The sequence below is a fragment of the Lycium ferocissimum genome, chromosome 11 (assembly GCF_029784015.1).
Source record: "Lycium ferocissimum isolate CSIRO_LF1 chromosome 11, AGI_CSIRO_Lferr_CH_V1, whole genome shotgun sequence".
In the NCBI taxonomy this organism is placed as follows: Eukaryota; Viridiplantae; Streptophyta; class Magnoliopsida; order Solanales; family Solanaceae; genus Lycium; species Lycium ferocissimum.
Window position 1 is genome coordinate 24,161,511 of NC_081352.1, and position 25,113 is coordinate 24,186,623.

General features: G+C 37.0%; 1 long non-coding RNA gene and 1 other non-coding gene across 2 annotated transcripts; both read left to right on the forward strand.

Annotated features, from left to right (window-relative positions):
* Window positions 1-2,091: 2,091 nt before the first annotated feature.
* On the forward strand, window positions 2,092-5,684 carry LOC132036297 (uncharacterized). The gene is made up of 4 exons (XR_009409555.1): window positions 2,092-2,235; window positions 3,570-3,664; window positions 3,758-3,820; window positions 5,249-5,684. It is a non-coding gene; the product is annotated as an uncharacterized LOC132036297 (long non-coding RNA).
* Window positions 5,685-23,040: 17,356 nt separating this feature from the next.
* TRNAE-UUC (transfer RNA glutamic acid (anticodon UUC)) lies at window positions 23,041-23,112 on the forward strand. Its single transcript has one exon. It is a non-coding gene; the product is annotated as a tRNA-Glu (tRNA).
* Window positions 23,113-25,113: the final 2,001 nt, after the last annotated feature.

Sequence of the window (25,113 nt, forward strand, 5' to 3'; positions counted from 1 at the left end):
AGAGATGAAAAGATAACCGGTGACTGCTTGCCTCTTAAGGCGGAGTCATGCATGCATACTCGTAAAATATCATCATATCATATATTGCTGCGGAACGTGCAGCCCGATCCATATATCATCATATATCAATATATTGTCGTGGAACGTACGGCCCGATCCATCACTCATATAGCCCGCGTCCGGGATGATATCATAAGATACCAGCTGATCAGGTGGCTATGCGTCTATAGCGCCTTACCTTTCCCCATGTCCCCTATATACATATACATATCATATACATATATATATATATATATATATATATATAATATACGTAGCATGCATGAGAGCCCAATAAAAGTGCGCTCTATCGGAGTGACGTAAGGTCGTGAACCTCCGATTATATTATGGCATCATCATCATCGCTATGTCTCACCTTGAGTGGTCCATGACATAAACTGAGGCCATATGTTATATAGCACACTCAGACATAAGCTGAGGCCATGTATTATATAGCTCACCCAGACATAAGCTGAGGCCATATATTATATAGCACGCTCAGTCACGCCATGAAATCATCCAGAACCTTGGGCTTGAAAATCTCTAGGATTGGAGTCATCGTAAGATTCTTCAGAGACTATAGACTTCTGGCATTTCTAAGAGTGAAGAGACTATGGACGACATGTATGGAATCAAAACATAGGGATCATGCCTTCGAAAGAAAAGGGGATAGCCTTACATACCTTTGTGTCTACTTAATGATATCGACTAAAAGCTCTCCTTCCGGCTTACAATTCTACATACAAAAGGGTTTGCATGAGGGTTAGATTGTTGAAGGTCTACTTAAGCCTGAACTAAAGCGAATAAGGCTAACGAAAATTGGGCAGCATTTCGTTTGTTTCAACAACTTTCCCTCAAATAATAAAACAGTTCCCAAACATCATAGCAACGCCCGTAATCATAACACATAAATTCCCTTAGTTAGATATTATTCACTTCCCAAATTCACCTCCAAGATCCTCCATAACCACAACTATAATACAACATCATTAGTACCATTCATGACAAAATTATACTCATATTGTACCATGAATCATAACTCAACTATCTTTCAAACCAACATACCATTATTTGCATACTTAAGCTCATGTTCCATACTTGCTCCTAATACAAGTTCTTCAACTACTCAACACCATTACTAGCATAAAATAATTATAAACTCACCTTTGTTTATGTAGAGGTGATCTTTGGATGAGAATACTCCACTTGAGAAGACCTCCACTTCAATACCAAAGAGATTCCCAACTTCTATCAATCCTTAGGAAGCATTCACACCCTTGATTCTTCCAACTTTTGGTGTTTGATCCTTGATTTCCCTTCTTGGATATGTATTAATGTGTTATGAAGAGGGTTCTAGAGGTTTTTGGAATGTTAGAGAAGTGAGAAGTGAGAAAAAGAAGAGAAAATCGTGCATATATAAAAATGAATTTCGGACCCGACCCGAAACCTACGGTTCACTATACGGACCGTACAATTTATACGGTCCGTATATTGGACCATATGTTTCCTCCAGAAAACCACCCTTCACTGGAAGGGTTCTACGGTCAGGTATACGGGCCGTATAAAATATACGGTCCGTATATATGACCGTATAATCCCGCTTTTTTCGAATTCGTTCTCGTCGCTTCATTTGATCTCGAATCCTTATGGAACCTTCTTGACACTCGTTTAACATTTCATCATCAATCTAATTGACGTTATAACTCTTTCCCATAGCATCATTAGAACGTCATTAACTCGACACTGGCAATTCTTGTCTGGCGCACAACATGTAACTCGCTTTCCTTAGCAACTTTCCTTTCTTACCTCGAATGTCTTTGGAAATCTTAATTAGGACTGTTAAAGACTATTTCTTACTTATCAAAACATCGTATACGTCATTCCCTTTGTTAGTCTATTCACTGTACGCTAACGGGAAATTTTCGAGGTATAACATTGGATGACAAGTGTCATCACGATAAAAATCACAATTTAAAAACACAAAATAAATAAATAAAAAACAGCAACTGGTTAAAAAAACTGCAAAGAGCAAATAATAATTAAAAAGCCACTTGGCAAGATAAAAAGAAACCGGATAAATTCAAGCTGCAAAAATCAATTTTGAAGAGGTAGTTTTTTTTGAAGAACCAGTTTTGTTTCTCAATTAACATAAACCTAATCGTAATCCAAGCCCTATGCTCTCTCACTTTCATCCAGGTTTTCCTACAAGTTTTCTTTGTTTCAGTAATTAGAATATGTGTCTTCCGCTCTTTCAAAGTTTTTCCATCTTTGTTTGGTGATCTTTCATTATTTCATTGTAGTTGTTTCTTTGGTAATTGGATTTGGTGGAGATATCATAGTTTCTGTTCATGCATGTCACTAATTGTACCTAATTTCGTTTACTTTATTTTTATATAGGAATTTGGTAAATTAACTCATTGTTTGCAACTGGGCTTTTGAGCATTCAATCAATTTTTTTCTTTTCTTCACATCGTAAGAACATTTTGTACATATCATTGAAATTTGTTTTGTTTTATTCATTCCTCTGCTTTAGAAACTACTGGAGTGCATCTCTATTTATTTGAGTGGACGGAGCCCTGTGTGATCTTGATATAATGTTCTCGAAGGTGTTGTTTTCTGTTTTTGGTAGTGAATTTGGTTGGTGTATATCTTACTATATGTTTTCTCTCAATTCTGCATGAATTTCATGATTAGCATTTAGCAGGAGATGTAGTCAATGTGTAATAACCAGTCGGATCTGCGAGATCCGCAGAGTGTGTGTGGTATTTTGTAAACAGTCCAGAACAAAATTCAAGTAAAAATAAAAATAAAAATAGACATTTTGAAATTAAAGACAAAAATCCCTAAAACATTACCCGTTATGTGCTTTTCAAGATTTGACTCACCAAGAGGCCGTGATTCGATATATTAGTTAAAGCCTAATTGACTAACTATCACTTAATGACTTTTAGAAGATAACTGATCCAAAGGTTTATATATGACTATATGTGAGAGAAATTAAGCACAAACAATGTGCTATCTGCAGCCAAATATCCACCTAAAGTATAAAATCTTCACAATGAAATGAAGATGAAGAAGAATAATGGGACGAGTCATTGCAGGAAGAGATTGAAAAGAAACGTGTTGATGCTAAATAAATTGGACTACCAGAACATATGCCTAAAAATATTGTGATTAAACAAAAGAAACTTCACCACAGATAAAACACTAGTACCAATTTCTTCAACTAACAATAAACAACTCCTCTTCATTTGTTGCTTTATCAATTCCAATTTCAAATGCATTTCAGAGAATTCTAGTAAGATATAGCAAATTAAAAGGCTTGGGAAAGTTCATCTCTTAATATATTCTTTAGAGCTCAATGTGATACTGCATATTGTCGACTCCTGATTTCATTTAAACATTTACTGCAGTTGACTTAGTGATGTATTAAAATGCGCACTATTCATATTATTCAGTCTGTACTTTCAGTTTCAGGCATTTGTATTTTGTTTGGGGGTCGTCCGGATCATCTTTTTGCTCTTTTTCAGGTGATACCAAGAATATTTTCAGAAGTTAATAGAGTATATCTCTATTATTTTTGCATATGGAGCCCTTGTGTGATCTTGATAGGATGTTCTCGAAGGTGATATTTTCTTTTGTCACCATTCTTTTTATCAATCTGATTTTATTATTGAGTGACAATTGCTTAATTATATTACTTTACTTTTTGTTATAGAAATGCAGAGAGGAGGACGAACAGGGGCATATATATTTTTGTTGCATTCCTCCCTTCTACTAAGTTTTATTCATATTTGGTTTTCCTCTTTCATCATGTTTTACTGGTGGACTCTGTACATGCATTTGGTTGTGACTTCAAATGTCTTTATGGGAAGTTTCTACTTAGTTGCAGAAGCTTCTAAATCACTTAACACACTAAATTTTCATCCGCAGCCAAAGGCGGATCCACACCATTGGGTGTGGGTTCGCGGGAACCCACAACTTTTATCCGAACGTTGTATTTTATAATGTGAAACTCTTCAAATATATAAGAAATTTGAGCTGAACCCAGTAACAACAGACACTGCTAACTGGGAACCCACAAATTTCAAATCCTTATCCGCCTCTATCCGCACGGGGAAAAAAAAAAAAGAAAGAACTTTTACACTACCAAGGTGGGTTAGACAAAGTGTCCAAAATAATTAAGCAATTTTCTATTCCAATTTTACCCCATAAGGATTTTATTAGGTAAACATCTGTCATTTAACAATTCCAAAGATACATCATTGGCATTCACCAAAATCGGTTGACATGAAAACAAGTCCACCTATATGCCTTTGCTTAGATCGACTAACTGAGATCAATATTAGTAATATTTATCTTCATAAATAGAGATGTATTATCTTAAGAAGTTGATATTTGTTTATCTTTTGACTCAAGTGATGTACATTAAGTGCTACTAGGTTACTGCTAAAATTAATTGCTGTTTGTTTCTCTTATATGAGTTCTCTATAGTATAATACTCTCATGTGGGGAAAAAGTAAATTGAGGAGAAAGTTCTCAAAATGGAATAAAGGTAGATGGAGAACAGTAAACATATCATGAATCCTCTGTTCCTTGGAGTTGCATTTTGCATATTCTAATTTAACATTTGTTGGTGATTACAAAGTGGTACTTTGAGCTTTTCTTTTTAGCAGTATGCGTTTCTAGACAGTTCGTATGTACCAATTTAAAAATGTGAAAGAACCAACACTCTTTGCCATATCCTTTGTGTTCAATAATATTGTTTAAAGACAAAAGAAAAAAAAAAATATGGCCATCACAAGGTGCGAGTAATGGGTATATAAGGATTGATAATAGAAATAATTGAGAGGTACATTTTGATGATCTGTTACATCCTATATATTACTTTATAATTTTTATGTCGAAGTTGTTGGTTTGTGTTAATACCATAATTTGTGCTGGTATTTCTTATGATGTCAATGACAGTTCTGACTATACATAAATTAAATCTTTATCTTATCAAAAAAAAAATATAAAACTTAAATGAATCATTGTTATTGTAGAAATTCTGACGGAGAGGGTTCTTGAAGGTAATTGAGAGGTATATTTTGATGATCTGTTGCATCTAATATATTATTTATTTTTGTGTTGAAGTTGTTGGTTCGTGTTAATACCAACCTGATTTGCTTAGGTTCATGATGTATTAATTTTCTATGTTTTAGGTGAGAAAAACAAAGAAAAGCTATTCATGAAATGAATGAAGAATCTAAAGCTCCATTTCAAGATCAACATCCAAGATAGGGATTTCAACAGCAAAAGAGCACTTGAGCAATTAAAAATAGTGAATTCACACAAAAAGATCTGCAAAGATACCAAATAAGTGGCTAATTTGGGAATGTATAGGCCTATAGTACCTGTTCTTACATTTTGTAAAGAATACCCCATTTGAACTGTTGAAATCTCTATTTGAAGTGCTGAAATTCTATTTTAACTATTAGGGCTCATTTAAATTAATTGTTGTGCTAAAAGACAATTGTAAGACTCGATACTGTACTTGGGGTTATTGTTAACGCAGAGGATAAAGGTTAATAGTTTAGTCATTTTTTATAATGCTATGGCCATTTTCTCCTCCCAAGCCAAATAAATATAATTGTACTTCTTTATATGGCACATTTGATATTTGCTCTGAGAAAAACGTATGTAAGGAATTCAATCTACGCTTCTGGATTTTGTGCATCACATGAGGCTGGAGATGTTGTCAGTCCATCGATAGGTTATACATGCAATTGGAAAGACAAAACTTCTTATGTGTAGGATATTAGGATTTTTGAAAAAACAAAAACCCTTTATTTAGAGCATATTAGGATTTTGAAAGATTACACCATCGTTTCAAACGCTTTCTTGAAGTAAATAAGACGATATCAGTCTTCGAGACGAACTTTGTCACATTTCAGATAAAAAGATGTATCTGCAATTTTCATGCCAAAGTTTAAAAAAAGATCGCGTAATTAAAGTCTCAAATTATAGAAAATCCAAAAAAGTTTCAAAACCTTATAATCAATTTCATTTTGCATTTAGATTAGCCCAAGAGAATTTTAGATGATTAAAAAATTATTGAATTGTGCATGTAGGTTGATAGCAGCATCATTATCGAGCTAAGTAAAATACTCCTAACCAACTTATATTTTGGTCGTAATAGATTATGCTACTTTTGGTTGACCAAAATGTAGCAATAGCAATATATTGTTTTACAATATTATGATGGTATTGACCAAATTATATTAAACAGATTGTGTAGGAAGTGTTTTTCGAAGGAAATATTTTACAACATTATGATGGGATCGTGTATCAATTCAATTATAATTGACTATCAATTGTGGTACATTCTCATTTCAAAAAAAAAAAAAAAAAAAACATTAATAAACTAAAATATCTAAGATTACTTGACATTAAGCTACTTGGTTAGTAAGTAATGAATAAAACACAACGATAAGGATTACAGATGAATCTACCTTCCTCAAGCTGCTATAAAAAGTTTCTTTCTAAGTTGTATTGTTTTAAATTGAAAGATGATAGTGTTATTCTTTACTGTAGTATTTTTGAATTGATATGAGAATTACTCTATGTTACTATATACCCATATTCCTTTTTGTTGGCCGCAAAATTCCATCTTCTATCAGGTTGCACTCTTTCACAAAAGAATATTGATTTAATGCAACTTTTGTTATGATTATTTTTTCCTCTCATATTTATATATTGGTTTGTTTTCCATAAGTAATAACTATTATAACTTGTCGACGTGCTAAATATACTAACCTTATTTCATGTAATGAGTACAATTTTACAACAAGTTGAATCTTGAAATTGTTCGATAAACCTGTACAATTACTATATTTAGCAAATAACATTTTCCATATAAACCTATACAATTATAGGAATCTTTCATACTCCTTTATGTCTACCGTATTTTCAAGTAACATTTTCTTATTATTTTTTATATTTAGAATTCTCCGCGCAACGCGCGGGTATGGATACTAGTACCAATAATGACCAAAAATGCTACTATCCCAACTTTTTATTTGTGGAATAGTATTTATGGAATCCAAAAGGCTGGAAAAAATTATAAAAATTCCTTTACCGGAAATCGAACCCGGTTCTCCTGAGTGAAAGCTAGATATCATAACCGCTGGACAATAATGGATTACTGAGCATATGATGCCATGTTATTTTACTTATTATTGTTGAAAAAATAAACTTATTCACATTATTTAATTTGTTCACATTATATTTAATTTAGTTCATGAACTAGTAGATTAATGTATTAGGAGATACATGAATTGGTGGAAAATTCTAGATTAGTCTAGTGAGTTCTTATTCATGTACTTGGAGGATGTGAAGTGTGAAATTATTAATAGTGATACATGTATGCTAGGCTGGATACATGGATGAATTCACCTATAAATAGTCATATAATTTAGCCATTTGAATCAAGTCAAATTGAATAGAAAATCATCCTTCCTCCATTTCTCTTCTAGTGAGTTTTGAGTATTATTTGTGTTGTCTTGCTCTCCTAAATTTCCAACATTTGGTATCAGAGCCGGTGTGTTTGAGAGACAACAAAACGTAGAGAAAATGACTAACACCAATGGAGCTCCATTCCAAGTTTCGATGCTCACTAAAGAAAATTATGGAAGTTGGTGCATCCGAATGAAGGCTTTGCTTGGAGCCTATGATGTATGGGAAATTGTGGAGAGCGGTGTTGATGAAGAAGATGATGCCGCTACCACAAAGAAGAAAGACCAAAAGGCACTCACACTCATCCATCAAAGTTTGGATGAAAAGATGTTCGAGAAGGTTGCACTCCAAGCATGCATGGGATATTCTTCAAACTTCCTTTAAAGATTTGGACAAGGTGAAAAAGGTTCGTCTCCAAACCTTAAGAGGAGAATTTGAATCGCTGCAAATGAAGGAATCCGAATCAGTTTTGGATTATATTTCAAGAGTCTTGGCGGTTGTCAATCAAATGAAGAGATATGGTGAAGAGTTGAATGAAGATAGGGTCGTTGCAAAAATATTACGATCCTAGATTCAAAATTTAATTATATTGTTGTTGCCATTGAAGAGTCCAAGGACTTGGACACCATGACCATAGAAGAACTCACGGGTTCTTTGCAAGCACATGAAGAAAAGTTGAAGAAACCGAAACAAGAGTCGGTTGAACAAGCTTTGCAAGCAAAACTTTCTTCGAAGGAGAAAGATGAAAGGCGTGGCTCACAACAAAGAGGTCGTGGGCGTGGAAGAGGTTGTGGTAGAGGAGGAAGAGGTGGTAGTCAGCCTCCGACCAAAGAAAATAGAAGGCAAGACTCCAACCAAGGAAGAGGCTATGGAAGAGGTAGAGGATGGAGGTCAAATCAAGGAAGGTATGACAAATCAAATATTGAATGTTATACTTGTCATAAATATGGTCATTTTTCCTGGGAATGTAAAAATAATTTTGTGGAGAGCAAAAATGAAGGTGAAGATGACACTTTACTCATAGCATGTAAAGAAGAAGAAAGTGTAGAAAGAAACAAATGGTACCTTGATTCCGGTGCAAGCAGCCAAATTTGCGGGAAGAAGCATTTATTTCCTGAGTTTGAGGAATTTAATGGTGGAAACATCACTCTTGGAGACTCTTCAAAAGTTCAAATCAAAGGAAAAGGTAGAGATAATAGTCAAAATACCCCCCAACGTTTGACCAAAATGCCAACTACACACCTAACCTTTGTGTTGGTCCTATTACCCCCCTGGACAAATTTTTTCAGTATCAAAATGCCCCTTTTTTGCTGATGTGGACAAGAGCGTGAGTACACTGCTCAGTGGCGCGTTATAGCTTTAAAAAACAGCATCGACGTGTTTTGGAGCGCCAAATGGTACCACATAGATGCCACATAGATAAATTTAAATTCCCTCCATTTTTAGGCTACTTCATCTTCTTCTTCACCCTATTTAATACCCATCTCCATTCTTTTTGCCAAAATAATACCCATTATAAATTTAGAGCTAGGATAGTGATTATTCTTATAATCATTGTCTTCTCAAATCAAATTCAAAAAAAAAAAAAAATCTGAAGAAAAAAAAAAAAACGAAAATGCGGAAAAAAAAAAAAAGGTTGAAAATCTAATCTTGTTAAAGAAAATCTGATTGAAAGTTGCTTGTTTGGAGTTGCTACTTGTTGCTTGGTTGGAGTTGTTTAAGCACTAATTCTTTGAGTTGATTTGGGGAGAAAATTAAACTCCATTGCTAGGAATTTGGAGAAAGCTATGAAGAACACCAAGTGGGTTTCTTTAAATTCTTGATTGTTTGATCAAATTAATGGATGAACTTTGTTCTACTTGGTGTTAGGAAGCTTCCTTTCACATTTGGGTTTTTTTCCTAAATCAAATTCAAAAAAAAAAAAAATCTGAAGAAAAAAAAAACGAAAATCTGGAAAAAAAAAAAAAGGTTGAAAATCTAATCTTGTTAAAGAAAATCTGATTGAAAGTTGCTTGTTTGGATTTGTTACTTGTTGCTTGGTTGGAGTTGTTTAAGCACTAATTCTTTGAGTTGATTTGGGGAGAAAATTAAACTCCATTGTTAGGAATTTGGAGAAAGCTATGAAGAACACCAAGTGGGTTTCTTTAAATTCTTGATTGTTTGATCAAATTAATGGATGAACTTTGTTCTACTTGGTGTTAGGAAGCTTCCTTTCACATTTGGGTTTTTTTGGATCAAATTTGAGGAAGTTGGTGTGATTTTTTTTTTTTCAACTCCTAATGAAGATGATGATGATGATGTTGATGAAGATGAAGAAGAATTGGGTATGAGTTTTGGATCCTCATACCGAAAATGGAGTATGGAAAATTGAGAGCTTTTTTTTTTTTTTTTTTTTTTTTTTGAAGAAGAAGAGTAGATGGATGGAGGAAGGGGGGGAAATTAATAAAAGATGGGGGGAAATTAAAGATGTGGCACGTGGGCCGCGCGCGTGTGGACAAGCACCGTGAATAATTGGGGATTGTCATATTGACCCGCCACATCGCAAAAAAAGGGCATTTTAATATTTAAAAAATTTGTCCAGGGGGGTAATAGGACCAACGCAAAGGTTAGGTGTGTAGTTGGCATTTTGGTCAAACGTTGGGGGGTATTTTGACTATTATCTCGAAAAGGTACGATTTTAATTTGTTTGAAAGATGGAAGTTATCAATTTATCTCCAATGTCATGTATATATCGGAAATGAAAAGTAATATTCTGAGTTTGGGGCAGCTTTTGGAGAAAAATTATGACATTCATTTGAAAGATAAAAGGTTGACTATGAAAGATGAAAATGGGAGATTGTCAGCCAAAGTTCCTATGGCTAAAAATAAAATGTTTGTTTTGAATCTTCAAAGTGATGTACCAAGGTGCTCATTTTCCTGTGTCAAAGATTCATCTTGGCTTTGGCATAGGAGATTTGGCCATTTGAATTTTGATAGTCTAAGGTTGATGAAAAAGGAAAATATGGTGAAAGAGTTGCCAACCATTAACCATCCTAAGCAGCTTTGCGAAGGATGTCTTTTTGGAAAGCAGTCAAGGAAAAGCTTTCCCAAAGAGTCATTGACAAGTGCACGGTGTCCTTTAGAGATGATTCATATAGATATGTGCGGGCCTATCAAGCCAGCCTCACTTGGTAAAAGTAATTATTTCCTTCTCTTAATTGATGATTATTCTCGAAAAACTTGGGTATATTTTTTGAAGCAAAAATCTAAGGTTTTTGAAAACTTCAAGAATTTTAAGAGCATGGTGGGGAAACAAAGTGGCTACCAAATAAAGTCACTTCGGTCCGATAATGGTGGAGAATTCACTTCACGTCATTTTTTGACCTTTCCAAGATAGCCTCAACAAAATGGCGTGGTGGAGAGGAAGAATCGAACTATTCTCAACATGGCAAAAAGTATGTTGAAGAGCAAAAATATGCCAAAGGTTTTTTGGGCTGAAGCAGTTGCTTGTGCGGTGTATTTATCAAATCGGCATCACACCAAAAGTGTTCGTGGCAAAACATCGCAATAGGCTTGGAGTGGTTTCAAACCAAAAGTTGCTCACTTGCGAGTGTCTGGAAGCATTGCTTGTGCACATGTGCCGGATGAGAAGAGATCTAAGCTTGATGAAAAAAGTGAGAGGTATGTTTTCGTTGGTTATGCGCAAAGATCTAAAGGTTATAAGTTATATAACCTAAGAAATGGCAAGGTTACCATAAGCAGAGATGTTGAAGTTAATGAAGATAGTGCTTGGGAATGGAAATCTAAGAGCAAGATTGCTCTTTTAGTCCATTCCTTGATGATGAACATGATGAAGAAGTCATGGAGCAACCTACTACACCACCTACAACACCTCCACCGTAAGTTCAAGAATTTGGGAAATCAAGTTCAAGCAGTGTACCTCGAAAGTCTAGAAGTCTTTGAGACTTGTATGATGCAAAGGAAGAAGTATAGAAAATTTAAGTGATTTAACTCACTTTTGTTTATTGGTGGACAGCGAGCCTGTAAAATATGAAGATGCTGCCGGTAATCCAAAATGGAGAGATGCGATGGATGAAGAAATCATGGCAATCAAGAAGAATGACACTTGGGATTTGGCAAAACTTCCAAAAGGAAAAAGCACCATTGGAGTCAAATGGGTTTACAAGCTAAAGAAAAATTCCAAAGGAGAAGTAGAGAGGTACAAAGCAAGATTGGTACCAAAGAGGTACAAGCAAAAGGCCGGTATTGATTATGATGAGGTGTTTGCACCAGTTGCTCGTTTGGAGACAATCCGCTTGATTATTTCTTTGGCAGCTCAGAATCAGTGGAAAATCCATCAAATGGATGTGAAGTCGGCTTTCTTGAATGGGATTTTGGAGGAAGAAGTATACATTGATCAACCTTTGGGCTATAAGGTTGAAGGAGATGAAGATAAAGTGTTAAAATCGAAAAAGGCTCTTTATGGCTTGAAACAAGCTCCACGGGCTTGGAATTGTAGAATTGACAAATAATTCCAAGCAAATGGGTTTTTAAAGTGTCCACATGAGCATGCACTTTATGTAAAAATTAATGAAGATGGTGACAGATTACTTGTTTGTTTGTATGTGGATGATTTGATCTTGACATGAAATAATCCAAAGATGTTTGAAGAATTCAAGAAATCAATGACAAGAGAATTTGAGATGACGGACATTGGCCTAATGTCATACTATCTTGGCATTAAAGTGGAGCAGAAGAATGATGGCATCTTTATTTCTCAAGGAGAATATGCAAAGGAGATTCTCAAGAAATTTGAGATGGAGAATTGCAAGCCTATTAGCACCCCGTGGATTGTGGAGTTAAAGCTTGTCAAGCGTGAAGATGGAGAAAATATCAATCTCACATATTTCAAGAGTCTTCTTTGGAAGCTTAAGGTATTAAACTTGTACGAGACCCAATATGCTTTTTGGTGTTTGTTACACCTCGAAAATTTTTTCGTTGATGCACAGTGAATAGGCTAATGAAGAACACTAAATATGTGGTGTCTCGATAAGTAAGAAGTAGCGTTTGATGACCTTAAGTAAGATTTCAAAGACATTTGATGTTAGACGAGAAAGATTGCCAAGAGAAGGCAAAGCTTACGATAAGTATCGGAAGGAATCTATGAGTAACGAGTTAATGGTGACTTAAAGAGATTATGAAGAAGAGTTATAACGTCCCTTAGATTGGTATTGAAGTGTTAGACAAGTGCCAAGAAGGTTCCATAAGGATTGGAGATCAAACGAGTCGACGAAAACAAGATCGGAACCACTGGGCATTATACGGCCGGACATGCGGCCGTATAAAATACACGGACCGTATGTCAGCGTAGGTTTAGCCCGAGAATGGCATGCCTCTCTGGACCGGATATACGGTCCGGACATACGGCCGTGAAAATTATACGGACCGTATGTTGGTCCGTATATTCGATCGGGACGAGAATGTTGTATTTAATGAGGGTTCAAGCTTATTTCATTTCATTTTCATCTTTCACTCCCTCTCTCTCTAAAACATCTCTCCACACTTCTCCCACAAGTTTTCAAGTGGATTAGTGCTCAACTTCATCAAACCAAGTGAATCAGGTATAAGAAACCCATTAAAGTTCATCCAAAGCAAGAATCCAAGTGAGGGAAAATCTAGGGTTTTGCTCAAGTGGGATATTTGCACCCGAAGTTCAATCCAACACCATATAAGGTAAGTTTTATGATGTTTCCATGTCGTTTAAAGTATTTGGAAGATGAGACACTTGGACTATATAGGAATATAAGAAATGGGTCATGAATGGATGAATAGTATCACTTTTGAGTAAATGTGTGGAATGAGATATGATTCTTGATGCGTTATGAATATGATCATGTTATAAATGATATTGAGAGTATGGAAATTGACATTGTATGTGAATTAACGTATTGTCGAGTTATGATTTTGTGAATGTCGAAAATTGAAGTGAATTGTGAAGTAAGGGTAATGTAGATGGCTAAAGGCTATTGTGATGATATTGTGAACGTTATTGTTGATGTTTGGGAGTTGATATGTATTACGAGGAAAGTCGTATAAATAGAGGAGATGCTGTCCGATTTTCTCTAGAATTAGTTATGAACGCTAAATGCTATCCATCATCTAATATGAGTCTGCACTTGATGAAGGTAGAACGTGAGCTTTGAAGAAGAACGCTCAAGTGATAGAATAGTTGCACGAAAGGTATGTAAAGCTAACCCTTCTTTCGTAAGGCATAGTTCTTGGCCCAATGTTCATCCCCTTATGAGTTCATGATACTCTCTAATGATCCTCGCTCGAGAAGCTATTAAGCTAATGATGCCCAATGGTATGATTGTACTAAGTTCCTTATACGACGAGTAATACTACGGATAGAAGGTAATGAATGACGATAGTAAAAAGGCTAAAGATAGATATGAGCTTATACGTATGTGTGCCCATAAGAGGCTATTGTAAACACCGAGCTTATATGGCCGGGTAGAATATAGTAAGTATGTACACATGTATATCTATATAACGATGCGCGCGCTGCTGCCCGATTGGGTACGAACAACATATATGCCTTGCGCGGGGCCGGTACGTGAAACACAGAACCTTTGTGGTCGGGTATGCTATATAAATGCTATTTATATGACATCTATATGAGTACGATTATGCTATGTATTATGACATCTATATGAGTACGATTATGCTATGTATAAGACACCAATTAGAGCATGAATATGATAAGACGATGTAAGTGCCAAGTGAGGGCTATATATATGCAATGTATATGATATGAGTATGAATATGAAAGGGGATATGAACATGAGTACGAAAATAGATACAAAAGGGTAAGTGAGCAAGAATACGAATGTATGTACGCGGGTACGGAATAGAAATGAAGCGTCCTATGGACGGCGAGTAAGTGCTATGATAATGATGCCATTATCTCCATCTTATGTATTTGAAATGTTATCCATTTGCTTCTACATTGATATCGATCATGCTTTACATACTCGGTACATTCTTTGTCTTGCGTCCTTTTGTTTGTGAATGACTGCGTCATGCCCGCGGGTGACCGGGGAACGATTTGATCCATAGCGCGCATTATCTCGGGGACTACATAGCGAGCTCCATTTCATTCGGAGGTGCCGGACTTTTGGTATAGATTCTTTTGTGTATATATTCATGGGCACGGCGGGGTCCTGTCCCGCCCATATGTTATGATATGATGTACCCTTCTTAGAGGCTCGTAGACATTGTGTATATGGTTAGATATGTTTGGCCTTGTCGGCCTATATTTTGGGATGTTGTTATGATCTCTTTGTCGGCTTATGTACATTTATATGGGCATAGTGTTAATGATGATATAGATACGTTGTTGCCCGGCGATATTAGAATGATGATGAATGAAAAGTGTCATATAATTATGTGGCTCACCTAAAATGCGATGTGAAGTGTGTTGAGGGGTGCCCGGGTGGGATAGCACCGGGTGCTCGTCGCGGCCCTCAGGTTGGGTCGTGACAAAAGTGGTATCAGAGCAGTTCAGTCCTAGGGTGTGTCTACGAGCCGTGTCTAGTAGAGTCTTGGTTATGGGTGTGTTGCGCGCCACACTTATAAATAAGAAGCTGCGGACATTTTAGGAATGAATGACCTTCTTTCTTCATAAGAAATCGTGCGATAGAGCTATGATGTAAGGACTTCTTGTTTCTTAACGATATGTTGTGTATTTCAAAAATGCAGCAAAGAAAGGCTTGATGGCCCAAAAGGGCAAGACGGTGGTGAAAAGCGGTGAAAGAGCACCGCCACCAGTAGTAGAAGAAAGTGAGTCCCAGAGTGCGGCTCAATCTCAGTCTTCCCGTTCAGGGCCTATATTAGAGGAGCGTGAGGGAGCCTCAGCCCCAGCTCCAGCACCTCCGGCTCCTCCACCAGATGCTTCAGGCCAAGATGTAAAAGCGGCCATTAATTTGTTGACTCAATTGGTTGCGGCCCAGACTCAAAGGTCAAGTTCAGGGCAAGGTGATAGGGCTGTTAGTGCAAGAGCCCGTGATTTTATTAGTTTGAATCCTCCGAAATTCTTTGAATCGGAGCCGGATGAGGACCCTCAGAATTTCATTGATGGTATGTTGAGGATGCTTCGGTTGATACATGCTTCAGACACCGAGTCGGTAGAGCTAGCATCCTATAGATTGAGGAATGTCGCGGTCCATTGGTACACGGTTTGGATAGCTTCACGGGGAGCCAATGCACCTCCCCCGGTATGGCAAGAATTTGTAGATACATTCCTCCGACATTATTTGCCCCCGAAAGTTCGGCGAGCTAGAGCCGATAAGTTCCTAAATTTGAGACAAGGGAGCATGAGTGCTCTAGAGTATAGCCTCCGCTTCAACTCCTTGGCTAGGTATGCTTCGGCCATGGTCGCGGATATGGGTGATCGAGTACACAGGTTTGTGAAAGGCCTAGGGCCACACTTGATGGATAGATGTTTGACTGCGTCCCTCCAGGACAATATGAATATTGCACGCATCCAAGCCCACGCTCAGAATCTAGAAGAAAGTTTACAACAACAAAGAAGTGAGCATGATAGAGGGCATGGCAAGAGGGCTAGATCTTCGGGTCCGATGAATGAGTATAGAGGTGGGCATAGACACCAGTCTTCTAGGCATTCAGGCTACTCTATGACTAGTGCGCCTCCACAGTATTCAGCCCAGAGATTTGATAGATCTGCTCATCCCGGGCCGAGTCAGAGCTTTTCGGGATCTCAGTTTAGAGGTGATTCGGGTCAGGCGAGGCCACCCGTACCACGATGATCCCAGTGTGGGAAGTTACATTGGGGTCAGTGCAGATTGGGCTCAGAGGGTTGCTATTATGTTGCGGCCTTGCGAGGCATTGATATTGTGAATTGTTGTGACAGGATGGTATTGCCATATTATAGGGGAAACTCTAGCGAAATTTTTGTAGAATCCCCGAGTGCTTAACATTCGAGGACGAATGTTCCTAAGGGGGGAAGAATGTTACACCTCGAAAAATTTTCCGTTGATGCACAGTGAATAGGCTAATGAAGAACACTAAGTATGTGGTGTCTCGATAAGTAAGAAGTAGCGTTTGATGACCTTAAGTAAGATTTCAAAGACATTTGATGTTAGACGAGAAAGATTGCCAAGAGAAGGCAAAGCTTACGATAAGTATCGGAAGGAATCTATGAGTAACGAGTTAATGGTGACTTAAAGAGATTATGAAGAAGAGTTATAACGTCCCTTAGATTGGTATTGAAGTGTTAGACAAGTGCCAAGAAGGTTCCATAAGGATTGAAGATCAAACGAGTCGACGAAAACAAGATCGGAACCACTGGGCATTATACGGCCAGACATACTGGCCGTATAAAATACACGGACCGTATGTCCAGCCGTAGGTTTAGCCCAGAATGGCATGCCTCTCTGGACTAGATATACGGTCCAAACATACGGCCCGTGAAAATTATACGGACCGTATGTTGGTCCATATATTCTAATCGGGACAGAATGTTGTATTTAATGAGGGTTCAAGCTTATTTCATTTCATTTTCATCTTTCACTCCCTTCTCTCTAAAACATCTCTCCACACTTCTCCCACAAGTTTTCAAGTGGATTAGTGCTCAACTTCATCAAACCAAGTGAATCAAGTATAAGAAACCCATTAAAGTTCATCCAAAGCAAGAATCCAAGTGAAGGAAAATCTAGGGTTTTGCTCAAGTGGGATATTTGCACCCGAAGTTCAATCCAACACCATCTAAGGTAAGTTTTATGATGTTTCCATGTCGTTTAAAGTATTTGGAAGATGAGACACTTGGATTATATAGGAATATAAGAAATGGGTCATGAATGGATGAATAGTATCACTTTTGAGTAAATGTGTGGAATGAGATATGATTCTTGATGCGTTATGAATATGATCATGTTATAAATGATATTGAGAGTATGGAAATCGACATTGTATGTGAATTAACGTATTGTCGAGTTACGACTGTGAATGTAGAAAATTGAAGTGAATTGTGAAGTAAGGGTAATGTAGATGGCTAAAGGCTATTGTGATGATATTGTGAACGTTATTGTTGATGTTTGGGAGTTGATATGTATTACGAGGAAAGTCGTATAAATAGAGGAGATGCTGTCCGATTTTCTCTAGAATTAGTTATGAACGCTAAATGCTATCCATCATCTAATATGAGTATGCACTTCAATGAAGGTAGAACGTGAGCTTTGAAGAAGAACGCTCAAGTGATAGAATAGTTGCACGAAAGGTATGTAAAGCTAACCCTTCTTTCGTAAGGCATAGTTCTTGGCCCAATGTTCATCCCCTTATGAGTTCATGATACTCTCTAATGATCCTCGCTCGAGAAGCTATTAAGCTAATGATGCCCAATGGTATGATTGTACTAAGTTCCTTATACGACGAGTAATACTCTACGGATAGAAGGTAATGAATGACGATAGTAAAAAGGCTAAAGATAGATATGAGCTTATACGTATGTGTGCCCGTGAGAGGCTATTGTAAACACGAGCTTATATGGCCGGGTAGAATATAGTAAGTATGTATACATGTATATCTATATAACGATGCGCGCGCTGAATATAATGCGCGGTTGGGTACGAACGACAACGCCGCGGGGCCGAGTACGTAAAACACCGAACCTTCGTGGTCGGGTATGCTATATAAATGCTATGTATATGACATCTATATGAGTACGATTATGCTATGTATTATGACATCTATATGAGTACGATTATGCTATGTATAAGACACCAATTAGAGCATGAATATGATAAGACGATGTAAGTGCCAAGTGAGGGCTATATATATGCAATGTATATGATATGAGTATGAATATGAAAGGAGATATGAACATGAGTACAAAAATAGATACAAAAGGGTAAGTGAGCAAGAATACGAATGTATGTACGCGGGTACGGAATAGAAATGAAGCGTCCCTATGGACAGCAGGTAAGTGCTATGATAATGATGCCATTATCTCCCATCTTATGTATTTGAAATTTTATCCATTTTGCTTCTACATTGATATCGATCATGATTTACATGCTCAGTACATTCTTTGTACTGACGTCCTTTTGTTTGTGGACTCTGCGTCATGCCCGCAGGTGGCCAGGGAGACAGATTTGATCCATAGCCGCATTATCTCAGGGACTACATAGCAGAGCTCCATTTCATTCGGAGCTGCGACTTTTGGTATAGATTCTTTTGTGTATATATTCATGGGCACAGCGGGGTCTGTCCGCCCATATGTTATGATATGATGTACCCTTCTTAGAGGCTCGTAGACATTGTGTATATGGTTAGATATGTTCGGCCTTGTCGGCCTATATTTTGGGATGTTGTTATGATCTCCTTGTCGGCTTATGTACATTTATATGGGCATAGTGTTAATGATGATATAGATACGTTGTTGCCCGACGATATTAGAATGATGATGAATGAAAAGTGTCATATAATTATGTGGCTCACCTAAAATGCGATGTGAAGTGTGTTGAGGGGTGCCCGGGTGGGATAGCACCGGGTGCTCGACGCGGCCCTCAGGTTGGGTCGTGACAGTGTTGGACTTGTCAGTCGCTTTATGAAAACTCCAACAACTTCTCATTTAAAAGCAACCAAAAGAATACTCCGGTACATCAAAGGTACACTTGATTATGGAATTTTTTATTCATCTTCCAAGGACTTCAAGCTTGTTGGCTATTGCGATAGTGATTGGAAATTTGGTGATGTTGATGACCGGAAAAGTACTACCGGGTTTGTTTTCCTTTTGGAAATTCTGCATTTACATGTAATTCCAAGAAGCAACCAATTGTGACTTTGTCAACATGTAGAGCGAGTATGTAGCGACTTCTTCTTGTGTTTGTCATGCAATTTGGCTAAGGAGCTTGTTGAAAGAACTTCGCCAACCACAAGAAGATGCAACTAAGATTTGTATTGATAACAAATCGGCCATTGCGTTGGCCAAGAACCCGGTGTTTCATGAAAGGTGCAAACATATTGATACTAAGTATCATTTCATTAGAGATTGCATATCGAAGAAGGAGGTAGAGCTTGAGTTTGTGAAATCTCAAGACCAAGTTGCGTACATTTTCACCAAGCCGTTGAAGATTGATATTTTTCAGAAGCTGCAGATGGCTCTTGGAGTAGTGAATCAAGTTTAAGGGGGAATGTTGAAAAAATAAACTTGTTCACATTATTTAATTTGTTCACATTATATTTAATTTAGTTCATGAACTAGTAGATTAATGTATTAGGAGATACATGAATTGGTGAAAAATTCTAGATTAGTCTAGTGAGTTCTTATTCATGTACTTGGAGGATGTGAAGTGTGAAATTATTAATAGTGATACATGTATGTTAGGCTAGATACATGGATGAATTCACCTATAAATAGTCATGTAATCTAGCCATTTGAATCAAGTCAAGTTGAATAGAAAATCATCCTTCCTCCATTTCTCTTCTAGTGAGTTTTGAGTATTATTTGTGTTGTCTTGCTCTCCCAAATTTCCAACATTTATTACTTCTCCATCAGTGTTATCAGAAAAAGAAAAGAGTTAAATTACTCTTAGAAGAACCACATATACTTCATTATGAAAATACTATTCTTTCCAAGGAGTCGAAGAAATTGAGCATCATGTTACAGACAGGGTACATTTTTGCAGGTGTTAAAGACAGGGAATTTACCTTCATTATGAGGATGTTTTTCCCTCAAAACATCAATATTTTCGGAATCCTAAATGAAGTCAGACATTGTATCTCCTGTAAATGCAATTTCAAGTGTTGCCGTTGTGTATGTGATCTGTCAAAAGTCCAAAGCCAGTCTTTGTCATACATAATACTAGGACCTCCAATTCATTCAAAAGACTCATCATCTTCAGAATATGGTCCTTAACCGATGACCCTTCAACCATCTTGGTGTTCAAAAGAGCTTTCATGGTTGTTTGTTTTGCCGCACATGACTCTGGTCTCCAAACATCTATTGACATTAGCCTCCAGTCCAGTTTTCTAAAAAATAGACAAGCGACTGATAACACTATTATCGTCCAAGAAATCGTGTCACACTTTGGGAAAAGGAAAGGAAAACACGCTAACATGATTTTAAAAGTGGATCTCGAAAAAGCGTTTTACCATGGAATGGTCTTTTATAAGAAACACCCTTCTATACTTCAATTTCCCTCCAAACATAATAAACCTTATAATGTCTTGCATCACGACTAGTAGTGTAGCAATTCTGGCAAACGGAAACTGAACTGAACACTTTGAACCATCTCGAGATATTATGCAAGGTGACCCGGCCCTTTATCACCATATATTTTCATACTTTGTATGGAAATGTTGTCGAGGAAGATTGAGTGTGAGGTACACAAAATAAATTGGAAACCGATCAAAATCTCTCACAAAGGTCTTATATATCTCATCTTTTCTTCTCAGATGACCTAACGTTAATGGCTCGTGCTAATGAATCCAACTGCCAAAACATCAAAAAAAAATCTTGGAAGAATTCAGTAAAGAATCAGGACAAACACTAACTATTCAAAATCTAAAATAATTTTTTCAAAGAACTGTCCAGATAATACTAAGATACACCTATCAAAGATCATGCAAATCAGAGATGGGAAAGAATTTGGAAAGCATCTAGGATTTCCAATCTTCTATACAAAACCAACCAAGAGAGACTACCAGTTCATAATATGTCACATGTAATCTAAACTAGCAGGATGGAAGACAAAATTCCTAAATATTGCGGGACAAACTACACTGGCAAAAGCATGCCTGAACAATATTCCAACCCATGGTATGCAATATATGAACCTGCCTGGTAATGTCACTAAAATAATGATCATATTCAGAGGAATTTTATATGGGGATCAATGGATTCCAAAAGGAAATTGCATCTCACTAAGGATAAAAATCAGGGTGGTATTAGTGCACAACGTACTACAACCAAAACCTTAGCTCTCCTAACAAAGCTAATCTATCCAAGAGAAATTTTTAAAAAATAGATTCATTTTGAACCTAAGCAACTATTATGCTAAAAGCAAATTTCAACACCTTTGACTTGATTCCTTTAGCTTCTTTTGCATGAGGGCCCTCGAAAGGTATGAATTTCTTCCCACCCATATATGGCAACTTTAGGAATCTCAACTCAGTCCTCCCTCTGGTAGTTCTCAAGTATACAACACGTAGTCCTCTCTGTCGCGGTAAGGGCAGAGGTCAATGAATGCACGTACTTCTTCGCTTGCTCATTGTCTCCAAGCCGAATTTCCAATTTCCTTGACTGATAATCTGTGCAGTTTGAGGAGGACACAAGTTCTCTATATGTGGATGATGCAGGCCAGGTACCACCCATCGAGATCGTACTTCTTTGCTGCTGCATCATTCAGCGCGCCAGAAATGATAGCCACAATTTGGTAAGGAAGCTTTAGTTGCAGAAAGAATTCCTCTGAGTTTTTTATCATTTCCTCATGCATGTCCCAGGAGCCGTCGCCATTTGGACTGGTCAAACAAAACTGTTCGACTTTCTCAAACTGGTGGACTTTTTCCACCACTGTCCCGGCCATGCCTACCTGCTTCGTTGCGGAAGCAAGTAGAATTCAGCATACCTTAACGGTAGCTGTGAAGGATGAATCCATTCATCCGAATGATAAGAACAACATAGGTTGTCTCTTTCTTTGATGGAAGAACCTATATTATTTGTCCAGTGCCCTTCTAATATTAATACATCTGTCACTTTAGAGATCTAAGGGTCTAGATTAATTTAATTAAAAGAACCTCTGAACCACCCCTAAACCATGGTTAAAACAGAGGTCGGATGATTACAGCTTCCGAAAATAGTGCCGTATCTTCAATTCGGAATTGGAAAAAAGATACTGTTACCATGGATAGAATTCATTTGAGAGGGAACAATGCAACAATCAACAAACACTGAAGATCAAATCATATACTATGTATAACTACAACAAAAGATCGCAACGGCAAAGAAAATTAGTTGGTGAGAAAATTTTCTCTGGAGAATAAGTGGTAGCTCCAAATTGATCAAAACAAGTTATTCGTACACTATTTTTATTGCTTCAAATTGTGATTCTTATAGCGGAAATTGCTAATATGAAAAAAATGTCTATAATGTGTGTGATAAAATGTCTCAACTGAACTATTTGAAAATAGTAAGTAAGAAATTGGGATCCTTAAAGCACATCATTAATTGGATAAAGCTCACAAACTATTCCACGTAAATTTGATTAACACATTCTGTTAACCTGTTGACATAAACAAACTTAACCAACAATATTTACCAAAAAGTTAATTAATGAAATTTTTTATTATGAAAATAAATCCTTATTTCCTTTCTATTCGAATTATTGTTACTATAATATCTACGTCAAAAGCTCTCCTCAAACTACGTTTCCCGTATTTAATTTTTTTCTTTTTCTGATAACACTAGTTGAGAACTAAACTAAAATTGCCTTACATAATCAGAACTCCGTTATCGTCCAGCGGTTAGGATATCTGGCTTTCACCCAGGAGACCCGGGTTCGATTCCCGGTAACGGAATTTGTATTTTTTCAGCCTTTTCGATTTCACAAATAATTTGCCTTGTCTACATTACAAATAATTTAAGTTCTTCTTTGTAATTTCGTAGACAAGTTTCAGAACAAAGCAATCGTTTTAATTCACTTTTCAGCTTGCTATCAATTGGTTGTAAGCTTCTCTCTCCATTTACAAATATTTGATTGTGAACCCAGTTATTATTGTCTTTTAATTTGAGGTTATTATAGAAACACATAAACTTTAAATCCTGGATCCGTCTATGTATTCTTCCACCTTTGTGGTCTTTTTATTCTCTCATTTGTTTTTCACTTGAGACTCTCTTTCCCACAACTGGATGTAGATTTGGGTTGATTCAAACTCTCTGATGTTATTGAACTCCTGAAACCTGTCCCTTTATGGAAACAGGTCCACTGGATCAAACCAGCCAGAGGCATGACCAAGTTAAACACAGATGGGAGTTTCATTCCGGATTAATAGCAGGAACATGACAGAAGCGTTGGCTGCTAAATTTGGTTTAAATTGGTGCATTCAACATGGAGTAACATAATGTTTCTTTGGAATTGGACTCTATGTTGATCACTAATCTCATCAAGCAAGGCCAGTCTAGCAATTTCTTCCTGAAGCCTATTGTAGATGACTTCAAGAAGATGGTGAAGGATGCAAATGTTGAAGTGACTCACTGTTATAGAGAAACAAATCAGGTCACAGATGGTTTGGCAAAACTGGCAACTACACTAAACGAGCCTAAATTCATCAACCAGTACCATGATTTGCCCCAAGACTCTCAAGGCCCTTATCAACTTGACAAATGGCAGATGCCAAGTTTCAGGATCCGCTATGACAAAGGAAACTTCTGTGTTAGCTAAGCTCAGTGTTTCCTTTTATTTGTATAGCCAATGGAAAGTGTATGAGACAACAAGAATTCGAGCAGTAATATAACGAAAAAGAAGAATAAACAGTTTTAACGTGGAAACCCTCAAGAGGAAGAAATCAAGATCATCGCCACTCTTATTATTCAATAAAAGATGTATTTTCAGGATACATAATTATGAAGGAAAGCCCAATATATATAGGCATATGGGCTGCGAAAGACCCTAAACCCAGGAGTAATCGGACCACTTTGCCATGTAGGAAACAGAACTAGTCCTTACATCAGTCCCACAAACAGAGCATATAGGGCCCTTTGTCTCATTTAGTGCCTCTGTAGTATCGCTTAGGGACAATATTGGCATTTTAGGAGTCTGTTTGGTATAGGGACCTTGTGTACCTTTGTGTGTTGTGCAGGTAAGGTTCAGATTCCCCTTCGTTTATGTAATTTCTTCATTCAATACACAAGGTAGGGGTCAAAGCCAAATCCCGTCACCTTCAAGTAATGCATAACTAAAGGTGACAAGGCTTAATAGAAAAATAACCTAATTCTCCCTTTTTCGTGTTAATTAATTTAGTTTACCGATTAATCGATCTTCCCATAATAGAGAAAGGTATCTTAATCTAGGACTAACTTGTTAATCATAACAATTTTGTTTTACTTATCAGGTTATTCGGGAGCCTATTTCTGCAATACCTCTGCCTTTGGCAGGCAGAGTTTTTCCGCTTACTAGAAGATTTTTGATGCAAGGCCAAGTCCATGTATTAGCTCTTGATCCAGTTCAATCAGATTTGTATTTAATATTTGACCTCTATGTATCAATTTTTGTTGAAAAATCTTGCATGCTAGCACATTAGTATACGCTGTTTGCAAAGCAATTAACAGGGAAACCATCTAGCTTGCACCTTGGGTAAGCGGCAGAGCCACATAGGCTCAAGGTGGTGAATTGATTCATCTTTCGCCGGAAAAATTATGTTGTATATATAGGTTACTGATAAATATTTGTACTTTTATACACGGTACTATATATATATATATTATCACGGGATAACTTGAATGAACTACACTAAAATAAACGCAAACAATCTAGTGTGTGTGTGTGTGTAGGGTAACCGATGCATGATTCAGTAAGTTGC